The following is an 8530-nucleotide window of genomic DNA, read 5'->3' on the forward strand; positions in this document are numbered from 1 at the left end:
TCAGCAGGATATGGTTATGTGGCAGAGTTCGTGGCAGGAGTGTTTTATGTCACTTTGTATTAGATAATGAGCATATTCATCAAGATTCCCTAAGTACTATCCAAACTGGCATAGAAGAAGCTTTAAGGAGCTTGAGAGAGAACAAATAAAAAGGACTAAATCTAAGGCTCAGAAAGGTAGTAGGGATGTTTAAACAGTGCAGCACGTTTAGATATTCGCAGGCATCCGTACAATCTCACTCTGCAGGAAATGGCGTGAGAAAGTTGGATGGCTGGCAGCTTATTATATATAATGTCGCCTCCCTCATTATGTCCTAGGTTAATAGTTAGAAGACATGCAGACAGCAATACCTTAAGAAAACATGGAATTCTTTCCCTCTTATAACTACTTTCAAATGCAAAATAGTTGCTTCTCCTTTCTTCAGGGAAACGCAATATAAAATCATTAAGTTTCATTCTTTATTTTTTCAGATTCAAATCTACCTAAACACTTGGGATCCCTTTCATCTAAGTCTTATTAAAATATATATTTGTTGAAATATATATATTTATACTCCACACCCATACCTTTTAAAAGCCTGATTATAAGAAGCTGGAAAAATTAAAAAGACATGGAAAGAAAAAAGAATTGAGAAGAAATCAGACTTGTAACTGGTGGTATTACTAGAACACAAACTAGGAGAAAACAAAGGAAAGAGAAATAAGAAGACAGAGAGTAAGGAAATAGCCCTCTCCAGGTGGCTCATCGGGTTGGAGTGTCATCCTGTACACCAAAAGGTTGCAGGTTTGATCCTGGTCAGGGCACATATCAATGTGCAATTCAATCCCTGGTGGGGATGCTTAATGGGGGCAACTGATCGATGTTTCTCTCTTACATCAATGTTTCTCTCTCTCTCTCTCTCTCTCTCTCTCTCTCTCTCTCTCCCTCTCTCTAAAAACGTATAAAAACATCTCCTTGGGTGAGGATTAAAAAAATACGTAGGGAAATAAATATATGATATAAAGACAAATTTTTTAAAGAAGGCCACAAAGTAATTCACTTTTAGCTGATAGATTGTGTCCTAGGTTAATAGTTAGAAGCCCAATAAAGCATAAAACCTTACATAAATGCATTGAAAACCCATAAAGAGCAAGCACCCGAACATCTTAATTTGATTGTAGCTGGCAACACGTATTGCACACCTACCACTTGGACCCTATTTCAATTTTATTCATTTATTATTCAACAAATGTTAAATGCCTTCAATATGTCTGCAGTGAACAAGACAAACATAATTGCTGCCATCATAAAGCCTATGGTTTTAAGAGTTACTTTGGTGGCAGCTGCCCATGCACCAGAGCCTGCTGCTTCTCACCTCAGTGCCCGCTGCCTGTGCTGCAGCTGGCGAGCAGTCCAAATGCAGGCCATCAAGTGTGTGGTGGCGGGCCTGGCTGGCATAGCTCAGTAGTTGAGTGTTAACCTATGAACCAGGACATCCCGGTTCGATTCCCGGTCAGGGCACATGCCTGGGTTGTGGGCTTGATCCCCAGTGTGGGGCATGCAGGAGACAGTCAATTAATGATGTTTCTATCTCTCTCCCCCTCTCCCTTCCTCTCTGAAATCCACAAAACAATATATTTAAAATAAATAAATATAATTTAAAAATGGAAGAAAAAAAAGTGTGTGGTGGTGGGAGACAGCTGTAGGTAAAACTTGCCTACTGATCAATTATACAACCAATGCATTTCCTGGATATATTCTTGGAGAATATGTTCCCACTGCCTTTGACAACTATTCTGCCAATGTTATGGTAAGTAGAAAACCAGTGTATTTGGGCTTATGGGATATTGCTGGACAAGAAGATTATGACAGAATATGTCCCCTATTTTACCGGCGGACAGATGTATTTTTAATTTGCTTTTCTCTTGTGAGTCCTGTTTCATTTGAAAACACTCCTACAAAGTGGTATCCTGAAGTGTGACACCATTGTGCCAACACTCCCATCATCCTGGAGGGACTATGCTTGATCTTAGGGATGCGAAAGACACAATTGAGAAACTGAAGGAGAAGAAGTTGACACTATCACCTACTCGCAGGGCTTAGCCACGGCTAAGGAGATGGGTGCTGTGAAGTACCTGGCGTGCTCGGCTCTCACACCGAGAGGCCTCAAGACAGTGTTCGATGAGGCTACTCGAGCTGTTCTCTGCCCACCTCCCGTTAGGAAGAGGAAGAGAAAATGCCTGCTATTGTAAATGTCTGGGCCCCTCTCCTCTGCTGCCCTGGCCCCTTGTGCACTTTGCTCAAACAAAGATAGAGCCTTTGCACTCAAGGCTGTGTTATTACGGATTAGGTTTTCCATAAAGCCATTTTGAACCAATCAAGTAACTTTTAGGTTTTATTTGTTTAAAGTGTAAGAGGTCGCCCTAACCAGTTTGGCTCAGTGGATAGAGCATCAGTCTGCGGACTGAAGGGTCCCAGGTTCGATTCCGGTCAAGGGCATGTACCTTGGTTGCAGGCACATCCCCAGTAGGGGGTGTGCAGGAGGCAGATGATGGATGTTTCTCTCTCATCGATGTTTCTAACTCTCTATTCCTCTCCCTTCCTCTCTGAAAAAAATCAATAAAATATATTTAAAATAAAAAAATAAAGTGTAAAAGGTCAAACTTTCACATTCTATTAAAATCTAGTCATAAACTGAAAAAAGAAAGAATCAGATTTACTTTGGTTACAGTGATTTGAACAGTGCTCTCCAAAAATGCACATCCACCTCTAACCTCAGGAAGTGACCTTATTTGGAAATGGGATTTTTGTAGACATAACTAAGGATCTTGAGATTAAGTGAACTTGGACTTAAAGTCCATCTTAAATCTAATGACTGGTGTCATTAGAGGAGCAGATAGAGAGACACAGGGAGAAGGCAGTGATGGGAAGATGGAGACAAAGATCGGAATGATGCATTCACACCCAGGGAATGCCAGCCGCCACCGGAAGCTAAGGAAGAAGCATGCGATGGTTCTCCCTCGGAGCCTCAGAAGGAGCCCACCCAGCTGACACTTTGACTTCAGACCTCAGGCCTCCACAACCGGGAGAGAATACATTGCTGCTGTCTGAAGCTACCTAGTTTATCATTAATTTGTCACAGTAACTCTAGGAGATTCACAAAGTGGTGCACAGAGTTCATACAAAAATCAGCACCCAGCCTGCAGGCTCCCTCATCACAGAGCAGCACCCAGCACGTGGGTGGCCTGAGGAAACAAAAGTGTGGATGTGGTGCTCGCTGTCCTTAACAAAACCCTCAATAAAGGGACCAGAGAGCGCGGTGGGTTGGCTAACAGGGGCACACACTGTTAGAGCTGGAAAGGACTTATATTGTCTACAGTCATCCTATTCATTTCACAGCCGAAGACACTGATGTGCTCTGTCTCTTGGCTTCCTTTCTCCTTTGCCTCAGTGAGATGCAGATGGTCTGTCCCATCTCAGGCAGGAAGCCTCTGTCTGGCTGTCACCCTGCATCATTCAGCTGGATTCTGGGGGCGGTGGGGGGTTTCTTCCCAGAAAGATGGCAACTCTAAAATCCACTTATTCAGTAATTATTCTAGGGTACCTACTCTGTAAGTCATAATGGGAGAAGCAAGAAATATGAACTCCTGTCCTTTAGAAACACACACTCCCAAATGTGAGATGTCACATTTAAACAATAGGTAAAAAGTCAAACAAGAACATATTTTTTAAAAGTTCCTTGGGTTAAAATTAAAGACTCAAAACAAGGCAAAAAAAAAACAGAAACTGCAAAACAGTTCCATTAGTGGCATTTAAAACAAGGCAGGTTTTTGCTAAAAACAAAAATATAAAACAGAAAAACAAGGCAACACACACACACACACACATAGGCACACATACACCCTCTGATGGTGTTGAGAAACTACAAAAGTAGTCAAAAACTTGAGAGGTCAAGATCCTTGGAAGAAGGAAAATTAATTTAGAGGCGAGGCAGAAAGTGGCTGCTGACAGTCAGAGAAACTGAGCAAAACTCTGAGCAGTCTCATGGAGCAGGAGAGTCAAAATTGGGAGTTCAAGGCTATTGAGAGACCCAAGATGAGAGAAGCCAAGATCCTAGAGCAGCGGTTCTCAACCTGTGGGTCTCGACCCCTTTGGGGGTCAAACAACCCTTTCACAGGGGTCGCCTAAGACCATCAGAAAACACATATATAATTACATATTGTTTTTGTGATTCATCACTATGCTTTAATTATGTTCAATTTGTAACAATGAAAATACATCCTGCATATCAGATATTTACATTACAATTCATAACAGTTATGAAGTAGCAATGAAAATAATTTTATGGTTGGGGGTCACCACAACATGAAGAACTGTATTAAAGGGTCGCGGCACTAGGAAGGTTGAGAACCACTGTCCTAGAAAAAACGGAAATATAGGAAAAAAGCCTGATAGTCCAAGCCACGTTCCCTCTGAAGAGTCATCCATTTGAGCCCTACCTGGTTTGGCTCAGTGGATAGAGCATTGGCCTGTGGACCAAAGGGTCCCAAGGTCAATTCCAGTCAAGGGCACATACCTTGGTTGCAGGTTCTTCCCCTGCCTGGGCCCTGGTTGGGGCACGTGCAGGGGGCAACCAATCTATGTGTTTCTCTCACATCACTGTTTCTCTCTGTCTCTCCCTCTCTCTTCCACTCTCCCTAAATATCAATGGAAAAATATCCTCAAGTGAAGATTAACGAAACAAAACAAAAGTCATCCATTTGTCTGTGGTACACACCAACACATAGAGGAGCTGAGCCAAGAAGAACCTGCTAAGAGGCTGAAATACTGTGCTGGGGAAAATTTTTAAAAACGGGAGGGGGGGTTCAGGGGCCACCGAAGTAGAGGTGCCCAGGTAAACACTCCAGGGTTCCCTTTGAGACTTTCTACATCTTGGAAATAAGGGCAAACCCAAAATAGTCAAAGCCTTAGACTCTGACTCAGACTCAAATCAGTTTGCTCCCTAATTGCATTAAGGTGACCTGCTCCTCTCCTGACTGCCTTCCAGAAGCTAAATAATATTCTCTCTGGAAAAAAGGAGAACGCCATCTAGAGCTCTACAATTTTTCTTACACGAGGTCCAGCCTTCCCTGCAAGATTATCGGACACACCTAGGGAGAGGACGGAGAGCAATATATGTAATAGAAGCAGAACCAGTTGTGAATCAGTTATTGAGATTGTGAGACTCAAACTTTTAAAGAAGAGCTGATCCACCCCTCCCCCACCACCACCACCACCACCACCAACACGACCACAGATAGTTCATAAAGGATCACAGACAAGCTTGGAATGCATGACATTCGAACTGGCGAGGAATCGTGCTGACTCAGAAATGACCTGTGGTTCTGTGTGAGAGGCCTTTGGTAAAAGGGGGGGACTCAAACCGTTGCCCATATCTTTACCCCTTAGTGGTTGCTCACATAAAGCCAGGACCCAAACTCCTGCAGTGTTGAGCTGGTGCACAGTACCTGAATTTCTAAACAGGAAAGCTGAGTTGTGTGAGGACAGAATACAGGGTGGGCTGGGTGAGTGGTCAGGCCAAGAACAGGAGGCCCAAAATATCACCTGAGTGTTTCCTATGAATTGCAGGGGGGATCAGATTCTGACACAGACTGTGGGAAGAAAGAAAATGGAGTCCCCACAAAGACTTACTTAATACCCCTTTCTTTTCATTAATCAGAGGTTAAGGGAGACCATAAGACAGGGGGCTCTGAAAACATTAGTTCCCCCTCCTATCTTTTCATGGCCCCTTGCTCATGAAGTGGCCAACTAAAGCATGAAGGCCTTCCCATTTCCTAAATCAATGTACTGCCTTTGGTCTTCTCTCTCTCTCTCATGTCTTCTTCCTGGGCTCCCTCCATGCATACTGCATTTCATCCTCTTACCGTGCCCTAAAAGCTACCCGCTGCCCCTCCCTTCCCCTAAGTCCTGGCACAGGACTGTCCCTGAGGTCACAGTTTCTGGGACCCAGACAAGTGTGAAAGGAAACTAAGGGGGCGCCCCGCTTTCTCCACTGGCAGCATCAAGAGCGCTGCCCCTGTGAACATTCCCTCCACTGTACCCGGACCCAGGAGACCGCTCTGGGCCCCTCCGTGCTCTGTGGCTGCAAGCTGAAAACAGAGGAGCGGGTTTTCGCCCCCCCTCTCCCTTCCCGTCATCGCGTTTAGTGGTGAAGCAGTTAATGCGGTATTCCTCCTCTTGGCGCGGAGTGCTCATGTTTTATTGGCACCGTTTTATCCCCGGAGACAATAGCAGATTGTTTCTGGTGCGCAGGGAAGGATCTTGTTCTGGCAGGCAGGCTCTCAGTCAACACGCTCAACATCCTCTGCAAAGAACGTGCGCACGCCCTGTTCCAACCTGACTTTCAAGTGTCTTTCATAAAGACAATCATCCTAATCACAACCTGCAACTGCCTGAGGAACTTGCACAAAACTGAAACCAAAAATACTCTGAAGAGTCTGGGGGAGAAGCCAAGGAGAGAGAGAGGACGCCCCGAAGAGTAAGGGACGGAGGCCGCTGCTGAAATCCTTGGGTCAAAACGCTCCTGACCTCAGACTCTCTTCGTGTTACCTGATCAGAAAAATCCCTTCTTTTCCTCATACCTCTGGCGAGGTTAATAGGCCTTAAAACGGCTATATTGGGTAATCTTCACGGCAGGAATCACCCAAGATGAGGAGCTTTCCTGGCAGGAAGGGGAGGAATTTAAAGTAAAGCAGAAATCCCTACTGGGGTGTGAGAGTCTGTCCTAAACCAGCAATCAACCCTTGAGGCCATAGTTCCTCTCCCCACGCCCCAGTGGCCAATCCATTGTCTCTGACTGCCTGGGGGAAACACCATCTAGATCACCTCCAGGAATGGCGGGCGGGAGTGGGACACAGCCTACTCAACAGGAAGTCTGATTTACTAAGACCTTCATCTAGTCCCAGTTCATAAAGCACAAAGCATGTTGGTCTACCATGTCTCAAAAATGTATGTGAGCCCTGGCTGGTTGCTCAGTGGTTGGAGTGTCAGCCTGAGGACCTAAGGCTCTTGGGTTGGATTCCTCATCATCTCCCACCTCAATATTTCTCTCTCCCACCCACTCACCTGCCTCTCTCCCTTCCACTCTCTAGAAATCAATGGGGAAAATATATCTTCAGGTGAAGATTCAAAAAAAAAAAAAAAAGTATGTGAAGCCTGGCTGGTGTGGCTCAGTGGTTGAGCATCCTCCTATGAACCAGGAGGTCAAAGTTCAATTCCTGGCCAGATTGCAATCTCTAACCCCAGTAGGGGGCTTGCAGGAGGCAGCAGATCAATGATTCTGTCATTATTGATGTTTCTATCTCTCTCTCCCTCTCCCTTCTGCTCTGAAATCAATAAACATATTTAAAAAAATGAAATCAATAAATATATTTTTAAAAATGTATGTGAAAACACATCTATATATATATATAAACACCCAGTGACCTGAACAGCAGAACAACAAGAATGACCAGAATGACCGGTGGCTATGATGTGCACTGCGGCAGCCAACTGGCCTGATCCAGGCCCGGATCGGCCTGGCCCCTGCCTCAGCCAGCCCCACCCCCAATCAGCCCCCATTGGGGTGGGTTGGCCAGACCCCACCCATGCATGCCTTCCTGCACTGGGCCTCTAGTTTTAAAGATAAGAAAACAAACTCAGCAAGGTGAAGCCACTTGCCAGAGGTTACAGGGCTAGTAAATGACAAAGCTGGTTATTAAAACAAACTTTCTGGATAAATCTGTCATGCAGAAAATTTTCAAATAATTTATGGAGATGCTCTGGCCTCAAGGAGGCGGAACATAACTCCCCACTCCTTACATGTAGGCTGTGCGTTGTGACTTCCTTCTGAAGAGCATGGCATGGACCCATGGGGGTAACTTCACAGTGGAGGAATGGAACAAACACAACCTCGGACAGCAAGCAAGGCCAGCATCAACAGTGGTAAGTCATGTTGACAGTGTGCACCCTTGATTCGCTGTGGTAACAAAGGCACTTTACCTCTGTGACCTTTCTCCCCAAAACCCATAACCCCAGTCTAATATGAGAAAAGCATCAGCAAAATTCCAATGGAGAGAAATCCTACTAATACCTGATCCAGTTCTCCTCAAACTGTCTAGGTCATTCATCAGTGAGGAGGAAAGTTTGAGAAACTGTCTCACCTTCTAGAAGAGCCTAAGAGACTTGATGACTAGAAATAACTGATATTCTAGATGGAATCCTAGAACCTGAAAAGGACATTTAGTAAAATAAGAAAACTTGAATAAATTATGGACTTTAGGTAATGATGAAAGAGATTAATTATAGGGGTGCCAGAGGAAGAGAGAGCAAAATATTGAAAACCTATTTGAAGAAATAATGACAGAAAACTTCCCCTACCTGGTGAAAGAAATAGACTTACAAGTCCAGGAAGCGCAGAGAACCCCAAACAAAAGGAATCCAAAGGGGACCACACCAAGACACATCATAATTAAAATGCCAAGAGCAAAAGACAAAGAGAGAATCTTAAAAG

At 44.5% G+C, this 8530-nt stretch overlaps 1 pseudogene; it reads left to right on the top strand.

Annotated features, from left to right (window-relative positions):
- The first annotated feature begins 1368 nt into the window (after positions 1-1368).
- Positions 1369-2223, top strand: LOC102771386 (annotated as a pseudogene).
- Positions 2224-8530: the final 6307 nt, after the last annotated feature.

The sequence above is a fragment of the Myotis davidii genome, unplaced genomic scaffold, assembly GCF_000327345.1.
Source record: "Myotis davidii unplaced genomic scaffold, ASM32734v1 scaffold3153, whole genome shotgun sequence".
NCBI classification, from domain to species: Eukaryota; Metazoa; Chordata; class Mammalia; order Chiroptera; family Vespertilionidae; genus Myotis; species Myotis davidii.